The following is a 22,026-nucleotide window of genomic DNA, read 5'->3' on the forward strand; positions in this document are numbered from 1 at the left end:
AAGTGTTTTATATATTTCGTTTTCGCCCAGATTAATGGCAATGCGATGCAGTAGCGAGAAAGCAATCGTACGAGTGCACAGAGCCTTCGTGCTTCCTTTGTGATCATGAAATAGTCACCAGTTTGCAAATATTGGAGTTATTTTTCAAGGGATAATCGTTTTATGGCACAAAGAAATATTTATAAACCCATACTAAAGATCAATTTAAAACTATTTTCCGTTTATAAAAAGATTATATATTTTACTGATTATTAATAACACATAAACGTTCATGCAAAACATGCATATAAAATTCCACTTATTTAAATTCCCCTCCTCACACAACGCCTCTCTTTCAACCGTAAGCAAACCGACTGCGAACATCGTCGTAGATCATCGCCGTAGCTGTCACGGAAGCTAATCCAACCCATTATCCAAAAACGGCCGCCCCAAGTAATAAACTCGATCACGGCACTCGGCCGCGGCAACTTATCGGCGATGCGCAACACGTAAACGCGACTAACCTACTTTGGGCGCTCACGGTGGAGAAGGACAAGTGGGGCCTTTTTTATATTAATATTCCTATCCTCCTCCGCAATTAGCATAGGGACTCAATCCAGCTGATGCCGGCGTTTGTGGCCATCTCGTGCACATCATTTTTTGCTCCCACACACACACATACTATCCACAACCATCACAACGCATCAAAAGGCGGTTCGCTTCCGCATACTAATGGGGAGAGCGCAGGGAGAACCCTTCTGGGTACACTTCAAAAGGGCTTGCGCCGAGCTTGACGTGTCACTGGTACCGTCATCATCATCAACACTCCAATCTTCAGCAACAGTGCGCACTGTTGTTGTCGGCCCCTTCTCCTACCACAGTACAAGTAGCTTGTGACAGAGCTTGGGTGTACAGCATTTCCCACCCATTTCTCGCCCTTTTGCTAACGTCCCCACTTCCCAAATCCGAAGAATGTTAAGCATTCGAGCAGATTCGGCGGATGCCATCTTAACGCGTACGCATTCATTCAATAGCTGGAGTGCGAACCGAGGCACACACACACACACAACCGCTCAATTCCACTCGATTGAACATACGCATCCACACCACAACCTCCTTCACTGTTCTTCGCTCTAGTGACTAATTAACGGTAATAAAAAATTACGACGCCAAACCGCCACAGGGAGGGTTGAACCAAAGGGCAAAAGGGTAATGATGTACTCCACAGTTTTTATTTACTTCCCAATCTACGGACGGCGGCGCTCTCTGTGCCCCGGGGCCTGGACCATGAAAAAAAAACGGTGGCGTACACCGCCCACGCGGCAACTTAGTTGCGTGGCCGCTAAACCTTTCGGCCGCAGAACGCGGAAGGCGCCCTTAAACTGGCTGACAACAGGCCCCGTTTTTATGTTTACGATTATGATTATGCGCCGGTCTCTTTCGTTCGTCCGTTCGCTCAATCATCATCTGTTCCGCTCGATTGGTAGGCGCCCTTAATTGAAGTTGTGACATTTAAAGCATCCACGGTCGGTTAAGTGGGTGCCACCACCTCTCGCACCCCGTGTCCTGTGTGAGAACAAAAACTGAAACAAACTAATCGCCGCGAAGAGACCGTGGAGAAGCATTACGAATATTTACGATTATATCTAGCCGATATTGGGACGGGTTTTCGACGACCGCACGGGGAGACTTCTCCATTCCATTCTTACCAGTGTTACACTTTAAAGCATTCGGGTTGAAATTGGTTTTTAACACACAATAATATCCATACATGGGATCACCTTGGAGGCAGCACTGTAAGCAGCACACCTGAACAAGGAGATAAGGGACCGTAACGTAAACCTTGAAACTTCGAGCTGCTGCTGCTGCTTCTCCCCGTACCCGACGGAGAGACCCCATCGGACCATTGCTTTACTAGGGCTTCTAAAATTCATTTAACCTTAACACCTTCACGGTGTAAAGTTTAAATTTAAAGTAAACGCCCCAACGCCCAACTTATCGGCCAATATATTCACCCAACACTGGAGTCAACTATTAGAACTTATGGCTATGCCACTTGGTGGCAGGTGGTTGACTAGGCTTTTTGTTGGTGGTCTCTCGAAACGCAGAAGTGCTTTCGAGCAAACACTTGCGAAACATCCACGAGTGTGAGGTGGAAGTTCCGGGATGAGGGAGAGAAGAGAGAGAGAGGTCACGGAAATACTCCTGCAAACAAATTACCTTGCCTCATTAGCTGAGCAACTGCTCGAAACACACGTAACAGCACAGGTGTCGTAAGGGAGCGTGAGGGAAGGCTCAACCTTAAACAAACTTACATGGAGGACACAAGATAATGCGTTACTATCCATCCGCTCCGGAACTGGTGCAAAACACCCACACACACACACTCAAGTGTGGCCCCAAAAAGGGCTAGTTTCTAAGCCCTTCGCGCGATCCAACGCAGCCAATTGTTTGCGCGCTCGTTTGCTGTGTGTTTACCGCGCGCCGCGCGACCAAAAGCCAATCCAAGTGAGTGGGTGGCAAGTATCGTGGCTACATCTTTGAGCCACGAGCCGCTGAGTTGAGCATCCATGTTTGCCGAGCTTCATTTTGCATCCTCGTGGCGCGGGGTACGATAACAACACGCCAGAGCGCGAACGGCGAAACGCTTACCAAACTATCTGGATCAACCACGGTCAGATGCGGTAACGGTAGATAAGTGGGATTGGGTAAGCTTCCCAACTAGCAGGCTACCGTGTTTATGTTTGGCTAAGATCGGGACAGGAGAACTGTTCACACAGCCTCAACTGGACTGCTCCACGAATACGCTCCATTCCCAGCGCTTTAAAACTGGTTTGCAAGAGGAAGCAAAAACAAATCAAACCCATCAAAAGTTTAACTCCTCAACAGTCTGGAGCCTAGAGCAGCAGTTGCTGCGGGCACTCCAATCGACTCCAGACAAAAATTGCTTTCCAACACACCAAACCTTCGTGCCCTTCGTGGCCTCTTCTCGCGTTTATCAGTCCCTCGCGCGATGTCACTTCAAACACAGCGCTCTTGTACGACAAATCAGACAAGCGACAAGATTGCTGCTAAACTTTTAGCACGCACCGGACCCCGGCTGAACCCCGAAATGAACCCCCCCTCTACTAAGCATCGGAGGCCTGCGCTGGCCAAAGCCACAACCAAGTGAAGCAAAGTGCCTAATTAACCGAGTAAATAATTCTGACAGCTGGCTTTCGTGGGGGGGGGGGGGTAACCGGGGTGCGTGGGAAATGGCCGCGGACAGCCAGACGACCTGGCCGGTGTTTACATTGCGAGTCAGCGCTAATCTGACAGGTTCGAGCATCTTGCGGGCGTAAAGTGAAATGAGCCGTCTTCGCCGTGGTCGTGAACTTGTCTCTCATGTTCCTCCCCTTCTCGAACGACGCGGAACGGCGAGTCCGTCTCCAGCAAAACGACACACGCGGGGCCAGCCAGCCTGTCAATCAAACTTGCTTTAAGAATTCCCTTTTGCGCTGGTAAAGCGATGGGTGAGCATTTTTTTTGTTGTCTGTTGCTGGTTTGAATCAAACGCACGGGGATTAATCGTATCGATTCTTTGCCAATGCTCAACTAGGAAGCAGGAATACAAGGGGGGAGGCTAGCATTTGCGCTTTTTATGATTCAAGATCTGCTTTACTTACATCAGTTTTTTGCTGTTGTTGCTGCTGCTACACCGGTCTCCGGTTTCATGGCATTCCCTTTCATTTCGACGTCACACCTGCACGCGGCGATCATTTTTCATCTGCGAAGGTAAACCAAATTATGCCAATTATTATCTTAATAAATTACACCTCGCCCTTTACCTTTACCACGGTTGGCACGGTTCAGCTCCGAATGGGGGCTGATGAGCTCCCAATTTCCAAACCCCTTGGTACCGTGGTTGCCGGCGTAGCTCATTAAAGAGCGGGGGCCCACTAGCGCATGATTGATTGACGTCCATGGGCCTAAAACGTTGCCAATTCGCGCACGGCTCGAATCCACGCTGTCCCAGGGTGTATCAATCACATCCCTTCTGCTATAGCAACTTAAAAAACGAGCATTAAATTGACCACAGAAAGCCGCACATTTCACAAAACTACACTAGTTCCTGGTTTGATAGAGCTCCGAAATGGAACGGATACGATATGCTACGTGATTCTGTGGCTGCCCCGAAAAACTTCCCCGATCAGTAATCAAACGCTCAACCGAGAAATAGCGTATACTGTGCGCGCGCGTCCGCATCCAGTCCGTGCAAGGATACAAGCCAGTTTGGAGTATTAGCCACCCTCTTCATACTTCTCAACCCTTTAAGCGTGTGTGTGTGTGTGCTATGTTACGACTTGGGCACTGATGGGTGATGAAAAGCTCCCATCAGGATGGAGAAATTGATTTTTACGTTCTAGCTGAGTTCAGCCGAGCTCCCCTGGAAACGCTGACACTAACCTAGTGGGATAGAATAACACATTAGGAAGAACAACTCACACAAAAAACATCGACCCGGTTACCAAGAACCAACGCGTCGTCATCCCAATGTTATGCCAGCTAAACTTACCTCTTAGCCCACTTCGTTTTTTTTTCAACAACTCGGAGTTCGGCCACGGAACTGGCTGAAACATTTTCGGGCTACTACGATAATGGTACTCGTTAGCGTGTGTTCTGTATTGTGGACGATGAATTTTCACCTGCACCCTGCACCACCCTCTTTCGATCTGCTTCAATCATGACCGCCAACACTCCCACGAAACGGGCGGGACGGCACAATTCGCAGAAGCATCCATTTGCAGCTGCTGGAAGTTAGACGGCTAGTAGTAACTTACCCATTTGGAACACGATCCTAGTGCGGGACGATTAGATTTCGCTTCGCCAAACCAAGGCGAAACAGATTCGACGAGGTGCGTTGGCATTGGAGAGGAGGTTTTTCTGACAACTCGCTTCTGGTGCTGCTGCTGCTGCTTCTGCCGGGTTTCAACAACACTTGGAACTCAGCGCACTCTCGATCGTGTACCTTTGTGGTGTTGTCATTCCGGTAGCAAATGGTAACGCACACCATAGCAACGACTGAAGTTTCGAGATCCCACGCATGCAACCACATGTATGATGTTGGGTTGCTATGATGCACGTGGAAGTAATGACGATGGAAACAACGTTAGTTGTCGTTGTTCACATTTCGAGTTTTGAGTGTCTTGAAGCATTCATTGCACTGAAAAGGAGTTTCTGGGATCTATTAAATGTTTAAAATTGAACAACTATTCGATCGTAAAGGTCAATCGTTATTAAATGCAATAAAATGTAGCATAAAATTAATGTACACAAAGATTTTAAGGTGGATATGAATAAAGAAGTACTTCTCATACCCAGCATTGTGTATATCCAAATGACCAAAACGACCACAGCGAAGGAATTAATTTCCATTGCTCAATTAATGTTCCTTCCGCTTCTTATCAATCTTTCACATCTCGCTGTCTATTATCCCCATAAGCTGCTCTTTCCACAAACAAATCCCCATTCTCCGGTGTAAGATTACCGTGCCAAAGTTCTTCACGTAAACATTACGGGACTCGCTCCACAATCGTACACCACCACCACCACCACCACCACCAACGCCACCCTCGTGCGATCGTCCAGATGCAGTTTTGCATGTTTTGATGTTAAATCGACCGACGAAACGGAAATTAAATCAGGAATCAGAGACCCCGCCAGGGAGCGAAGAGAAAACGCCGCCACCCTCGCTGTTGGTTCCCGGCACACGCAAGCCAAGTGGGCGAAAGCGAATCAAATTAATTGCATTTTAATGACCGCGAAATCGCAACACCGTCGTCGTCGTCGTCGTCTGCCTCCGACAGTCGTTGGAAAGCAGTCGGCGGAGACGCGTCCCAAGAAAACGTCCGAACAAAAAATAAAACGAATTAAGAAAAAATGTACTCCACAAAAAAGGGCGAGAGAAAGCAAACGGCATGGTGTAGAGACGATGCGGGACAAATTTTGTTGCCATTGGCTCGTACAAACATCATCTCGGAGGCCAAAGAGCCTCTAAAGCAATTGCCTTTCCATTTTACGCCCGGTAAATCGCGTTCTTTTTTTGGGGGGGAAGGTGAACGAACGAAAATATCACCCTAAAATCTGCAGCAAACATACAGGAACGAAAGGCGAGGGAGAGAGAGAGAGATGAGGCGAGAAAAGCTAATTACAGACCGCTTTTCTGCAAAGAGGCATTTAATTTCGCAAAACCTCGACCGTGTACTTTGTTGCACTCCAATGGGAATGACTTTTCGGGTGGTGAAGGGAGGATCGTTTTCGGAGGATTTCCGGCGAGACCACCAGGCAATGCATTTTCGATACGCTCCGTTTGCTTCTGGAGTTGCTTCCCAGTTCTTGAAAGGTATATCTTGCTGTTCCAATCTTCCTCCCACAGAGGGAGAACAGAAAGCTCTGAAATGTATGCTGCAATGCTGGCGCAATCCCACTTGAACCATGTTGTTGGATAAACGTGCTCCACGAAACGGAGCATAAAATGCAGCTCTCGAGTAAAGCATATTGTGCCCATTTTTAATACAGGGTGAATGCAAGCCCACGATGCACTGCGGGCTCGTCTAGCACACAGCGTTAGGCATTTGCTAAACTATGTCGGTTTAAGCGATCTTGTGAGCAAGAATGTTTGCTGCTTTTTATTTCTTCATAAATCCCTCCCAATACCCAAACAATGTACGCTTAAGTTCGTGAATGGGGCTCACTGTTCCGCCCTGCAAGACACCTGAGATGGAGGGAGAGACACCGAAAAGCATAATTAAACCGACAAATGGACAAAGAAGAGATTAATGGCACGGTGCCGAGCCAACGTTTGGGGCACCGCCGGGGCTGGTGGTGCACACCGTGTGAACTGCGGTTCCGCTCGTTAGTTCTTGCTGGCAGCTGGGCCCCTGTTTTATGCTGCGCTTTATCACCCGGCGGTGAAAGGTGCGAATAATCGTTTACTTTTATGCTCTAGTTTCAATGGCAGCTTGCAACGTATGTGCGAAATTAGAAGCAGCAGAAGGGGGGTGACAAAGCACCAGATTAAACTACTGGTTGGTCTGTGTGCTGAGAGTGCATATGGTTGAAATGATGAATTGCTTTGATATTTGAATTCCTTTTTGCCTTCTACAGATGGAAAATGTTTAATTGTGTGGATATAATAATGTGTGCTGCACAAACACAAACACGGGTAACAGGAAACAGACTCTTGATGTTTAATTTCTTGCCCTATATTTGTTTTACTCTACTCCCGGATCGCACTGAAACCGGAAAAGTAATAAAAGTACGCTGAAAACATTCCAACCTACCAGCCATACTTTCAAACAGATCACATGTCTTTTGCTCACCCTAAAACGACACCGTGGGGCGTTGGTGGTGAAAGGAATACTAAACACAAATTACATTTCCGAGTGCATGGTGCTACCACGATGCAGCAAAGAAAGAAAAAAAGTGCATCAGCTCTCCACTTACATTGAGCTACATTTGCTTGGCCAAACCCTTCAAGTGGCCCAGTGCCAAGCGAGCGCCCGTGTTTCAACCAAACCCTCATACTACGACACGTTGACGACCGTTTGACGCTAATATACCGGGGGGCTAATAAATCATTTCTTCAAACGTAACCTCAACATCCCCTACACACTTCCTGTGCTCCCTTCGCCCCAGGGCGGTTGTGTACTAGAGGTAGCCATAGAGTTGGAAGTACCATTTTTCGCCACAAATACCTCCTCTTTCTCTTTCTCTCCCTCTTTCTCTCTCTCTCTCTCTTTCTCTCTCTCTCTCTCTTTATCTCTCTCTCTCTCTTCCCTTTATACTCCTGTAAACATCATCAAAAGCGTGCAGTATCAACAAACGACAGAAAAAAAAAACCTGTCCTCCTCTAGGCACAGTTTAGAGAAAAAAAACAAACCTCCCCAACCCCGTTTGACGCTGAAATTGAAACGAAACAGCCAATTAACAACTCGTCAAGCTTCGGTGCAAACAAGCTAGCTGCACTGTCGCGGTAGGGAACTATCGCTCCCCCTTCCCCCTTCACTGCTACCCCGGTTACGGTTGCTTTGCTTCCTATTAGGCACTTGCTGTTAATCGATCGTATCACACATCGTAAGAAGGAAGCAATCGCGGCACAATGTGTTGTTGCTATCACGTTGATGCTACTGACACCATCGTAGGCGAAGTACAGGGAACGGGAAAAGGGTGCCAGAATTAAGCTCAATTTTGGTTTGTTGTGTACACTGCAAAAGTACTGCGCAATCAAGGATGTTGTTGAATAGATGCAAAACTCTTTATTTGTTTATGTATTGATAGTTTTCCAAAGAAATAGTCAATCAGAACTCAATTTAAAATGTTGGTTTGCAATATAAGCCAGCAGTAGATACAAACCAGTAACTATACCACTCTACCTGGTACCAATCTCGTGGTGGAGTCGTGAACGCACCGGACTAGTTGTGCACCCGTCTTAAGTTCAAAACCGGAATCGAACTCGAACAATTTTCGTAATTTATTCCTTTCCATCCGCATTACAGGGAATAAAAACAAGAATATCTTGCTTTTGAAGAAAAGGGGAAGCACTGTAACAACTCAATTAATAATAAAATACAAGATTGTACCACCAATTACCATCTTCACCACAACGCATTATTACACTTCATTCTGTATGCGTAATAAACATGTAATAATATTAACATGCGCCCTTCCTGTCCAAAGCGAAGCGCATTCCAACACGTCATCGATCGTTCTCGCGACGAGCGCGTGCCTCCCTGGCTTTTTTCATGATCAACAAGTTTTTAAAATACATTTAATTTCCTGTCGCTATTACTTCCTTAACAAGAATAATAAAATAGACCTCTCAATCGATGATGTGTGTGTTCTACAGTTTTATGCCATCGAAGCGTTACTCTCACGCCACGGTGTGATGGCTAGCATATTGATGATGCGTTGGTTGTGTTGTAATGCATGATGCTGCAGCAAGTTATCCCTCTTCACACTCCACGTTCTCAGCTTGGAGCACAACTCCAAACACAGAAACCGGTCTACTCTGGACCGGGCTCTGGAACGTGCGGCGTGCGGCGCGAGAAGTAGCATAGGCCGGGTTTAATTAGAGCGTAATTAAATTGTATAACATCGTGGCATCCATCCTCCCTTCTACCCGAACACACTCTTTCTCTCTCTCTCTCTCCCTCTAAGAAGATATTCCGTACGAAGTAACAAGAAGCGCATCAGCTGACTGATGCACACCACACAAACCCAGTTCCAGTGAAGCCATATCTACTACAGTGGTCGAAAGGCAGCAAGATGCATGCACAATTTGTGCTTGTTCCAACCAAAGCCCACGGGTTAGTGGTGTTAGTTTCACCTTCAACAGAAGAAGAAGAAGGGGAAGAAAGTGCAAAACTTATGGCTAACATCTGTAACCCGGGTGCCCCCATGCTCTATGCCCGCGCGGCTTGGCTTGTTTGCCGTAGCTCGCTGACTTATTTTCTGCCACCGAGTGCACACTCAGCACAAAACCCGGGGCATCCAATTGCGCTTGAGCCGTCGCTGCCACCTTTGCCTACCACCAGTTTTGGCAAACGCTCAAAATGGTTGGCGTAGGGAAGGGGGGTGGGGGGATGAGAGAGAGGAAAACACTTGCTTTGCACGTTATATTATTACTGGCAACCCACCACCACCACCAACGTTGGCCAACGTTCATCAGCGTGCGGTTGGAATGTCAGTGTCAGGAAATTGCAACGCATGCCGTACACGCACACAAACACACATGTGCATAAGTCCAAAGTCTCCCCCAACGGCGGATGTCAGTTGCATGTTGCCTCCAACCCCAGAAACAGTCAGCCGTTCCTCCAATAGCAGCTGTGCGGATCGAATTTCGCGACCAGCTGGGAAATCTTAAAACAAAAAAAGCATTCCACAAAAAAGTTTGTTGCGCGATTTTACACTCATGCACTGTGGCACGTGTTTCATTTCGCCCTTGAAAGTGTGGACGTTTTATTGCCGCCAGTCAACAAACAGCAAATACCTTCTCGGGCCTTACCGCCACACCCCGGGCCCATGGCAAGAGGGAAAGAAGCAAGAGAAAACCTGACGTTTATGGCTATTGGCAGTTCGTGCTTTAAATATACATATTTGCAACAAAATGGTCTCGCTGATGTTTATGAGGATGTGTTAATCGTTCCGGAGGGGTTGTCGCATTCCGAGATTAAGATATTGGTACCGGGGGAGGGGATATTAATCGATCCTGACATACAGACACACAGCCGGTGCAATAAATTGCATAAGTCGCATTGCAGTCGATTTTCTGTTTGATATTCTTTGACTGATTTGAAACATTGTGTGTGTGTGGTTTCGAAGCCCACCACTGGATGACCTAAAAAAGGCATCCCTCCGAAACAGCCACCAAACGGATAGCTATCGCAATCAAATAGACCACCAGCAACAACAAATTGCGTACAGGTCCAACTGTTCGAACATAAGCCATAACAACTCCACTCGATGGATAGATAGTTTTCACCTACCCCGCGTGTCTCTCTCTCTCTCTATAAACAATCCAAAACAACGCCAACATGTCTCCATGGAGTTGTTGTTTGTTGTCGCCCAGCAAGGTGACGAGCGAGTTCTTCTTCCACCAGCCAATGGGGTTGTGCAAGAAGAGAACATTGTGAGTTTCACTCACGGGCATTGCTGCTGCTGTTGGATGTTGGATGGTGAGTGCGTACTACGAGTGCGTTATCACAGCTGTCAAAACAATCAAGGTACGATAAAACTGACGACTACAACGCTCCCGACGTTGGTACACGCATCCTCCACCTCCCCTCCCACTGCCGCTGCAACAGGTAGAGAGCGATGTGGGACTATCTCGCCTTTATCGTAACACTTTAGCTTGTTGTGTTGACCTAGCCAAAAAGACGAGCCTCAGCTTATGGGAGGAGGGCAGTATGATGGTAAAACTTTGCCACAACGCGCTGTCGCTGGAGCAGCAGCAGCAGCAATAGCAACAACCTGTTTCGCAAAACTTTGGGGTGACAAATATTTACCCTAGACATTCTTCACATTTTTGCACCCCTGAAAGGGAGATAGAGAGTGAGAGAGTGAGTGAGGTACGTCAGCGTCACTAGGTAGGTATCGTTGGCATCTGAACAGTATGTTAGACCCATCCGTTGTTGATATGTGGTGTATCATGATACACCAAGATCTTCAAGAGATCATCATAATTAATCAATTTCACTTGAACAAATGTCCTTCACTCTAATCAACAGCTCTACTCTCTGCCTCCGAAATGGTGCCGCGACATCATCATCGATCGATCGATCGATCGATCGAATGCAATCGTTTTTAAATTTCCAAAGGTCCTCCTCCTTCTCCTCCTTTTGCATCACACACTCAACAACTGTGTGCCGCAGCGGAATAGAAATGTTCGACACTTAATGTGCAATTTCAATTGTGGCACACTCGAGGCGGGCCCCTGATTTAGAATTCCTCGTGCACAACATCCCCCATCCAATAGTTCCCCCAACGGACTTTGGAACGATCAAAATGCAACTCGTTCGTTTAGGTCTTTTTTCACCTCCCCCTTTTCAGCCTGACACACTTTCGCGTTTTTTGATTGAGTTATTATTCCGGCAGCATCAATACATATTCGACGTGCCCAACCCGTGCGCCGATCGCACGCGGAATCTGATGAAACGTGCTCGTCGAGTGTTTATTTTTATCGCTGTTTTAAAAAGCCAAAACGCCGGCGAGGATGTTGTAGAGTGTTGCTCGATCGACACAGCCGTTGCTCGTTTTGTGCCAATGATACTCCAGCTCCAGAGCAACGAGCAGGCGAGTTGGAGCGACTCACGTTGAATCAAGAACTTGGTTGGAACAGATTTCGCGAACGTCTTGCTTCACAGGGCAAACGTTTTCATTTGACTTTCTGGTTGAAGGACCGATTCCTTCCGATGCCTTCTCACGCTTTGCATCAACGCATCATCCAGTTCCCAAACGCAAACCCAACATAACTATCACACACGCTGATGGCGCCATTGACGCCATCCCTGACAGCTCGGTGGACAGTTTGTTTGTTTTGGATTGGTTTGCCGGTTCGGTTTTCTCACGGCGACGGCGACGACGACGACGACGAATGAGATCTTCACATGGTCGGCTTCTTCTCCAAACGCGCGATCGGTGCTGCAGATATGACGGCGGGACGTCGTAAATGGACACTCCTTTCCTTGCTCAGGGCTGTATGTTCGAAACCCGCGACTGTCCGGGCACAAGATATTGCAAAAGATGCAAATTTCTTTTATGACTCTTCATTCGAGTTGAATGACCATGGTGCTTTGAAAGAAACCTTTGGCTTTTATTATTATAACACACTTTTGTCCGCATGCACAGGAACCACAACCACGGCTTTGGACACAATGGTACGCCCTGTTAATGTAGTGGTTTGGTGTAGTTCCACCTGGCTTTTGAAGCGAGGAAGAGAACTTAACCTACATTTCTTTAGTGAGATGAATGTTTTTGCTTTTCAGCTTGTGTTTCTTTTGCGGCGGCAACACGTATGAGTGTTAATGATGATGAGCTAAGACACAGTGAATCGTTTTCAGGTTATCGCAACAACTCATGGCATTTATGGGGTCTCCAGCTGACGAACAGAGAGTGTTCACAATAAATTGCTCTTAACGGGAGGTCTCTCGATCGGTTCACTCTTGCTTTAAAGTGTTCGTCGGTTTTGTTCGTCTTACGTCACACACACCCAACTCTCATATTATTTATTTAATTTATTTAAACACAGCAATCACTTTACAAGTTTAAAAGCCCACGCGCCTCATGTTCCCAATTTAATTCCAAAACGAATCCTTCCCCGAAGGCACACATCCGTCGGACGAGCACGGTCAAGCGTGGGCTGTTTTCCCTTTCATTTCAGCAATGCTGTGATGATTCTGACTGCTCTGTAGAACAGCGAGAAGCTTCTTTTTTGCAGCATTCTGCATAACAAATGAAGTCATAGCTTCAAATACAGCCATTGCGTTCGCCTTGGTAGAATGCCTTGGTTAGGGATCATCGTTTTTATCGCTCCAAGCTCCGGCAAAGGGAGTGACAGAAACAATAATTATCTTCCCCTGACCTCCCTTAGAGCGGAATGAGTATTTGTTTATCCGCACACTGGACAATAATCCGATTATTTCACCCCCTCCTGGGTGACATTAAATGCTGGACAGTTTATATAAATCTGAACAAATGCCTTAATGCTTCTGGATGTATTTACTGTAACTAATTGTGTCTCTTCTTGTTTCAGGTAATTACTCACGCACTTAACCGACACTGACCGTTTGGTGGACGAGAAAAGCAGATCTTGTAAGGTATAAGCGATCATATTCAATTATATTTTGTTTCAGTACAAGAATACATTCAAAGTGCTTTCGCTTCAAAGTTCCTTCTAGACGCCACAATTCCTCTTTCACGTATGTCAATGACACACACACGCGTCTTGAAATAAAACAGCAGCAGTGATGTGGTTTGTGGTTTAAAATAAATCAGCAATGCTTCTCTTGCTGCTATTTCTACTCTCCCTCACGAATGCGTTTGTCTCTATGTATGCCCTCCTATATGAGAAATGGTCTGCGATTGGCAACATTTTTCAAATTCCAATCCCTGCTCGGTACCGAAAAACCAACGGAACAAACATCCTCCGACAAACAGCAGGCGCTAGCGTCTTTCTCTCTGACAGACAGATAATTCAAGATGCAATTAGTTTATCAGAATACTCCTCAACCAAAACAAAAAATTACACAAACTTCCCTGCAAAGAAGGCAAGCGACTAGACAGCGACTAGTAAGGCGCTTGATGTACGATCGCTTACCACACCGCTTACCGTCAGCAATGGGATTTGAAAATAACCATTACACACAACCGATGATCACGTGAGTCTCTATCACGGTTAGACGAGGGTTCGATCGAGGTCTAGACGCCTTTGAACATACCCACTTGACATTCCGGAAGAAGGGGTGCAGTACACAGTGTTCCTCCTTTTTTCCCACATTTCCTACAAACACCGCATCCAGGCCAGTGGTACGGCTTGTGCCAACCGTACACGACACGTGCTGCTGTACTGTCACGCAGCCAAAGCAGCAAGCAAATAATAGTAGCAGAAGTGCAACAGCAAAACAACAATTAAATACATCAAAGCAATCGTCAACGATGCGTAGAGATGTTTGCTTTGTGTTGTGTGTTTTCTTTTTCACACACAATTTAAATTGAGACATGAAGCGGCATTGCCATGTGGCATGTGAGGGCTGGCTATGGTTTGCTCAAGTCGAAAAACAAGTCGTTTCGTTCAACATTTTTATTTCCGTTGCAAAGTGCAAGATTGCATCGAGAATCTTTACAGAAATTTGCTAATTTAACATGATTAATTAAATTGAATATTTTATCTCTTATCGAAATGTTCTAAAAACTAAAAGTGTTAGACGTATTAATATTGTTTTCATGTTCAATACATATGAAGCAATTTCATTACTTCATTTCTGGAATTGAATCGCATAAGAAAAAAAACTACACGCGAAGGAAACGTGCCAATGCAATTCCTTCACACACAGCTGATCGTGCAACGCGCCACGACACACGCGGCGCGTCAAGATGAGTAAGATTAACCGCGGGTTGATGGTTGTTTACACACACACACACACATATACACAAACACCCCCAGAACAAACCATCCGTGACACACTTGCCCTAGCTCTATAGCGAAGCACGCCCAACTGCGAGCGCAAGCATTTCGTTCACGCAACGCAACGCATCATCGCCTACTGCGGCGTCATCTTTTCGCACCGTCCTGCAGCGGTAGCAGCAGGAGACGACGACTGGTTGATGTTTTGATTTACCACACATAAACCACCGTCGTTCTGCCTTCCTTCCCTATTGCTTGCTGCTAGTTCACGCAAACCGGACGAACAGGACGTTCTGCTAGGTGAAAGTCTATTCTACTACCCCCGTTTTTCGAAGATCAGCTGGCAAAAAGGGGTTAAACACTGAAAAAGGGTAACCCGTACTATCCGTGACGTCAAGAGGGTGAACGTCCCCCCCTCCCCATTTTTTCTATGACATCATCCTGGAGAGGTTAGAAGAACCCTTGGGGAAAGCGTCGTCGTTTTGTACTCTAAATCACCTTCAGGCGCGTCGTCACCGCTACGCCAGCCACCGCGCTCCGGTGCGCAACTGTTGCGCGCGCTCCACACGCAATCAGGACGCACTCAGTGAAGGAATACTGCCCCACTGGGACCAATTTGGGGAAAGGGTTCTTTGTGGGGATGGGGTTTACGGTGTGGTGTGTATAGGGGGAAGTTATTTTTAAACAAACGCACCACCGTGAATCAAACGCATTAAAATTTCAATAGTCATTTTCCCACGCGCCTCGACTATACGGTGCGCGGCGGGTGGGTATGTGTTTTTCACTGATGGAAATTTTGTGGTCGAGGAAAAAGTGGGGAAAAAGGCAAAAAGAGAGCCCCTCTAACCTTCTCCTTTTATCTACCATTTCCTCTACAAAACCGTAGTAGTAGTAATGCTTGGATGAAAGGTTGAATGAAATTCCTACAATTTGTGCGTTTCGTTTGACGTCACGCAGCAAACGTTCGTCGAGCGAAGGTTTTCGCATGATGTACGTGTGTCTGTATGTGTGTGTGTGTGTTTGTTGTGTTTTTCTTTTGCAATAACCAGATGCGCGGAAAACACACAACAGCGTGGCCAAACAGGATTCGTTTACATTCGATTAGCCTGGATGAGCATTTTGCTTTGATTAATGTTTGTTTGGGCCGCAGATACTGTTCCAAAGGTATGGAAATGGAATGGAATATGTTTTTGTGGTAGCGTAAGTAACATTTTGTTTTATTTTTCTATTTTTGGGGTTTTTGTGGTAGTTTTAACATACCAAAACAATAGATTGGAGAGCAGCTTTAATTTTTTTTTTAAATTATTATAGTGTAAATTATTATTAGTTAAATCTATAGCTTGAGCTATCTTCCTCTATTGTTCTTTATATCTATCTCATTAGTTTCTTGTTAAATATTTAATGTATTATTCCCTTCATCAGCAAATTTATTCAAAAGCTTGCACTATAAAAACTTTAAATACAATTTAAACTTCATTTCATGTGTGTTAAAAAGTTTAGAATTAAAAATTTGTTTCAATTATTGCTAATTCAAGCTTCACAAAATAGTTAAAAATTTAAACATAAAAAGCTTGATAGGTAAATATATTTTTTGATTTTGAATATATTGATTTTTAATGTAAAAACTATCAGACTTTAGAGACCATTGGATACCCTTTAGGATACTATTTATGCATATTTATATTTATAGCAAATCCATTAAATATTGCACAGTTTGGCACTCTCCTTTCAGCATAAATCCTCTCTTCCTTATCCTCATTATTCGCATACCCATAATTTTAAGGCAATATACAACCTACTTAAATAAACTACCCTTTTTACACCCATCACTTTTCGCGTCTTCCTCCCAACTATCGCTCCTAACGAACACGCGTTTAAAAAGAACGCTGCTCCGTCCGATGGATTTTCCATCGATCAATCGATGCAATCAAAATTTATCATCACACTTCATTTGCCATCCCGGGCGTACTTGGTGAGTGTTTGAGGAGTCACCACCACCCATCCCGCGCTCCTCTTCGATGCCAGTCTATCGGTTTCAATTCTTAACACGTCGATCGCCTGACGCCGAAACGCAAAATTATGAATTCACTCTCATCTCCCTCACCCCATGGCCCCATGTTTCCTTTCATTCTCCTCTTCCTGTCCGTTGTTTTTTTTAACCATCATAAAACGCGCTCCAGCACCGCCACCACCAACCAGGTCGACCACCGAAAGCTGATGTCGGTAATTGGCCGGTATGCAAATGAGGGCCGCTTTCCGCCAACCGCCCCTGGGATCTTGCAGCCGTTTTCGCAGTTGCTGTTGTTCCAAACCATCCCCAATTTCTTCCTTCCTTCCACATACTGATTCTGCTCATCTGCTGGCGATTGTTTGTATGTGTGTATGTGTGTCTGTGTGTCTGTGTGTACGCTAATGCTGTCAGTGAGCTGTATAAATAAAACAGCATGAAACGATATGCCGCTGTAAACAGATTAAATCCCCGTGGCTGCGGGTATTCGGTCGATCAGGTTCGTTGCCGTCTCGCTCTGTTTCTGCTCTCGTTTTTTTTCTTTCTTTCTTTCTTTCTTTCTTTCTTTCCTCTTCACCCGGCGCTTACCACCAGGGGTGCCAGGGTGTGTCGTGGGTGTCGATAAATCATCTTTGGATGGGGCAGGGGAGTGATGAGGGAGCTATTTGATCTAGGATTTCGAATTCGCTTCTTTCGCTGCGGGTTGGCCGCATGCGGAGGCAAAAATACGCACATCAAAAGAGACGTTATGGTGGGGGGTGGGGAGTGGGGAGGGGGAGGGGTGGTAGTGCCGCTGTGGCCTGGATTAGAATGGAATGTTTGGCCTTTATATGCCAAAACAGACACAGTCACACACCCAAAAAAACACACACACATTAGGGACCATTTGACGGGTAACACGATCTGCCGGTGCCTCGATGCTCAATTATCATGCTTTCGCACAGATCGCATCAGAACAAGATGCTTTCGTCACACACTCTGTTTGACTCTCTGTCTCTCGTGGGAGTGATTAATATTTACATTCAAACCGATGCTTTCCCGCTTTTGCACCGTCTCCTCGTTAGCACAACGCCACATCTGTGTCACTGGGGAAAATCAATTGCTAAAACACACACACACACACACACACACACACACACACACACACACACACACACACAACATGCCCGCAACGGAAATCATAACCCAAGGTCGCGGGAAGAAAAACAAAAAACCCTCTGCTGGGAGGGTGGATGCGGGCGGTGCACGTGAGACCCGCGGCATCTGGAGCCACATTTCAGCGCCACGTTTGCGTTGATTTATTGCTACAAGGGGAATGGGGACGGTTGGAAGGAACAACCGGGGGCAAAACCCCCAGAGAGTGCAAAGAAAGGACGAAACGAGTGGGGGGAAAAATACACGCCACCCTGACCTTGGCATATGGTCATGCCGTTCGATGCGGCAAAATTGTAGCCAGCGAAAGTCGAATGCAAATGATGTGGGTAGGCGATTGTGTGTTTTTAGCTTCAAGTTTGCTATTTTGTTTGGCATTTTTTTCCCATTTCTCTCTCTCTCTCTCTCTCTCTCTCTCTCTCTCTCTCTCTCTCTCTCTCTCTCCCTCCACATATTGTTGTGCCGTCAGCAGCATTCCTGCACCAATATTGACTTTCCGTCAGCAGCACTAACTATAACGATGAACGGGGGCGTGGGAAAATCTGTGGAATTTTACCAACGCTGTACACGTTGGTTTTTACCAGCTGCGATCGAACTAGTTGATCGACGAACATTTTTCCGTTTTAGTTTTGCAGGAGTAACAAGAGAGAGAGAGAGAGAGAGAGAGAGAGAGAGAGAGAGAGAGAGTGAAAGGCATTGAAGCAATGCGGTAAAAAGGAAAAAGCAAACATTATTATTACCTTGAGCACATCTGGTCGTGAAACGAGAGGGTTTTCAGAGATTAGGGGATGTAAAAATGGCTCTAAAATTGACATTTCGCAGATACAATTTCACTTAAAATGTCTTCTAAACAATAAAAGTCAATCAATCATAATTTGAGGAATAGATTGAACAACTACTGCAGCCGTTGGATCAATTATTGTGCGATTTTTCATGTAAAACCGTGAAAAAATACATTCAAAAAAGCAAACAAAACATTGTTTTTCTACGAACAAGCTTTCTATTCATAAAACCAACAAAAATGTGCAAAACTCTCCACGTTCAACATGTCAGTACAGCAAATCGAAACTGAAACTAACGACAAAAACTGTGTTTGCTCGCTAGTCGTGTACGAACAAAAAATCCCGCCTCCCCGACAGTACACGTGTTGGCCTTACGGAATCGAACCTAAACGATGATTATTTATGAACCACACAACGGCCACATCACCGAGTACAAGCGTGAAAATGTACACACAAATGAACAGTCAAAATCCCTGCAGTCGAACCAAGGTACACGGCATTGCTATTGAACGACCAAATGGAGTAGTGCGAGAAAAAGACGAACGAAATGTGCCGCTTTTTCCGATTTTTTGTCCGGCGACGCCACGGCGCAAACGAATGGAGACGCATGGTACGGTGCAGCAGGTGGGCTTGGGTGTGACGGTACAGAAACATGTGCACATAGTGCTGTTATTATGTTCAGGAGTAGTGTAGAGATTTAGTTGTTCAGTTTGTGATGCTTTTGCTATGTTTTGGGAAACTGATAATCTGTATCGCTGAGGTTCGACGGAAATGTGAGCTTTTTTGGGGGCAATTTAAATCCTCCAAACTGAACATGGTCGATCAAATATGAATAGAATTGCTGAAAACAAGTGTTAACACGTTTGATATTTGGAATCAGTAACAATCAAGCTATGTTTCATTGGAATATAAACAAGAAGATTAAAACATACACGGGTTTCTAAAGAATTGATAAAAAATAATCATTAAGCTTTTCACTCTTTTTTTAAATTATTCATTCAAAATATCAGTAAATGAAAATGTGCTTTTAATTTGCTCATAATTGTACCTATGCTTTTGAGCAAAAAAGGTAAAAAAGCACAATATACGTTCCATATACAATCACGAAAACTAATCGATTTTAATGCATATAAATTCCTTTTCGAATTGTATAAATATTCCTAATTGTAATTGTATTTCCATCCTAAAATAAGCACCGTGCCGTCCCCAATCAGTGTCTTACAAACGAATACAACATAGCATCAACTTCCCCATTCACCGTAAATAACCACTACTAGTGTCATACCTAACCCACCCCCAGGAGAGGGGGAACAAAAATAGAAACCAAAACATTAAGAACTTCTGAAAATAAACTACTAAACCTTCCATCCTTCCCATTTGCCATTGACCTTTGAGAAGCAACATGCAAACTGCATCTCGTGCGACAGAAATAAAACACGCAAACACTCAAAAGAACACACTACCTTAATGCACGCGTAGTAGTAACTCACCTGTTTCGTAGGAAAAAAGCTGTAACCTCCCTACGCAACGCCATTGATGCACACCTCTAAATGGGTTTCTCTTCTTTCCGGGCGGGCCTATAATGGAGAGATAGAGAGAAGGAGGGAGCGAGTGAGGGTACAATAATTTATGATGTTCTAGCTGGCTGCTCCGAAAGCAGCACGCGCACCACCCATCAAAGATGGCGTGTCGAAGATGCGTGCCACCTGTCATTTAGCGTGCGCTGTCATTCGCTCGAACAATGGAAACGCACGAATCTCGAGCCAGAGGGAGTTCATTTACCAAACAACAGGGGGGGTTTTTTGGGGGACCAAAACCACAAACAACAGCGCTGGTGATTGGGGTTGGGAAAAGGGAACACAGAAACGATTCGTCTTGTCAATAAATCTTTCGTCAATAGCGGCGAACCGCGCGTACTCGGGACGCCGCCGCATTGACTGGCGTTACAAAACCGTTTATCGCTCGGAGGATTTTATCGTACAGGGAGCTTCTTTTTTTTTTTGCTGCTGCCGATCCATGCTGTCAGTCTGCTTACCTCACAACAATTCTTTTGTACAATTGCACAGCACACGCACACACACACACACAAATTGTCGTTTGATGGTGAAAAACATTCTGCCATTTTGAAGCGATTTGTTTCGTTGCGTTCAATCGGTTAGCGTTGCCGGCGAGATGATGATGATAACTTCACAGCCGCCTTTGCTGCTGACACTGCAAAGCTTCATAACTCATTCCTCATTGCCTCTTGTCTCTCTCGCTCTCTCTCTGTCGCTCGATTATTTGGCTGTCGATTTATTCATCCTTCGGGTTTGGCCACAGCCCTCCCGCATTCTACAGCGCACGCCACAAAACCGTTCAAAACGGCGAAAAAAAAGGGAATAACGAACAAGCAACAAACCAACCCATTGCCCACCATTAGTAACGCTTCCACCCCCTTTTACCCATGTCTGGCCCGTGCCCTAATATCGCAACCGAACCAACGAAAGCAAACTAGTCGCGTGTGATAAATTACTCGATTTCATAGTCTATGGATTTTTATTGTTATTTTATTGATAATTTATGATTATTGTTACGATTATTGCGGTCTGCATTTGCAGTCTGCCCCGCCCGCCCGTCGGCCCCGTCTTTGTCAGTCAGTCAGTCAGTAGCAGGGCAAAAGCGGGTCGCGTGTTTTTGGTTCCCTTCGTTTTATTTTTTGCAAATAGTCACGAGACGACGCCTTTCGTTTCCCTTTCCCTCCCCAGTCGGTTTGGGCGAAGAAATGTTCCACTTTTCTGTGATCACCGCTGTGACGAATGCGCGTGCTGTGCGACAATAGCCTTCCCAAGTGTACGCCAAGTTGTTTCCTTCATTTATCACTTCCTTATTGCGTTCGGATCGCGTGGCGCGGATCTTGGATTATGCGCTTCGGAGACAGTCTCCCCCCTTTACCCCCTTCCCCGGCCGTTGAAAAATTCGAAAGCAATCATTCCGACTCCCCAACCCAGCCAGTGACCTTTGCTGCATAAACTTTACCCTCCTCACTGGCGCCATTTCTTTGCCAACAACGCATTGCTGCTAGTCAAATGTCAACCAACAGCCGAGAAGCAAATCGAAATAGGCGGCGGCTAAGAAAGTTGAACCACGACCTGCAAGCTAGATGAGATTTTGTACCGCGCCCCTTCCAGAAAAGAGTTCAGGATATGGCTCTCTCACACACACATCCTACAGAAACGGCAAAAAAGAAGCAAAATCCATTGCTCAGTCAATAAACCTACCCATTCCCACGCATTCTGCACCGAACGGAACAACCGTGAAGGTAAAAACTTTTGCGCAAAAACTCATTCAAAAGTTTGCTGCTTCATTTTTATGCGGTACGGTTTTTATGCTTGTTACGTACATTTATTTGCTTTTTCCTCGCTTTGCTATATTTTCCCTCTCATTCTCTCTCTCTCTTGTTCTCT

The 22,026-nt window shown here is 45.6% G+C and overlaps 1 protein-coding gene and 2 long non-coding RNA genes across 6 annotated transcripts in view; 1 reads left to right on the plus strand and 2 right to left on the minus strand.

Annotated features, from left to right (window-relative positions):
• LOC120900087 (cysteine-rich motor neuron 1 protein) overlaps positions 1-22,026 on the plus strand; it is a 158,626-nt gene that overhangs the window by 89,475 nt on the left and 47,125 nt on the right. The window contains exon 5 of one of the 4 annotated variants that reach the window (XM_040306675.1): positions 13,271-13,334. The exons of the other annotated variants lie outside the window; for them this stretch is intronic. The gene's annotated coding sequence lies outside the window, so the exon portion shown is untranslated. The remainder of the gene's footprint in view (positions 1-13,270; positions 13,335-22,026) is intronic. 4 annotated transcript variants of the gene reach the window in all.
• Positions 3,603-3,901, minus strand: LOC120900092. Its single transcript, XR_005739143.1, has 2 exons — positions 3,813-3,901; positions 3,603-3,745 (listed from the first exon to the last, which is right to left on the minus strand). It is a non-coding gene; the product is annotated as an uncharacterized LOC120900092 (long non-coding RNA).
• LOC120900091 lies at positions 5,086-20,807 on the minus strand. The gene is made up of 3 exons (XR_005739142.1): positions 20,619-20,807; positions 20,074-20,160; positions 5,086-5,182 (listed from the first exon to the last, which is right to left on the minus strand). It is a non-coding gene; the product is annotated as an uncharacterized LOC120900091 (long non-coding RNA).

The sequence above is a fragment of the Anopheles arabiensis genome, chromosome 3, assembly GCF_016920715.1.
Source record: "Anopheles arabiensis isolate DONGOLA chromosome 3, AaraD3, whole genome shotgun sequence".
Classification (NCBI taxonomy): Eukaryota; Metazoa; Arthropoda; class Insecta; order Diptera; family Culicidae; genus Anopheles; species Anopheles arabiensis.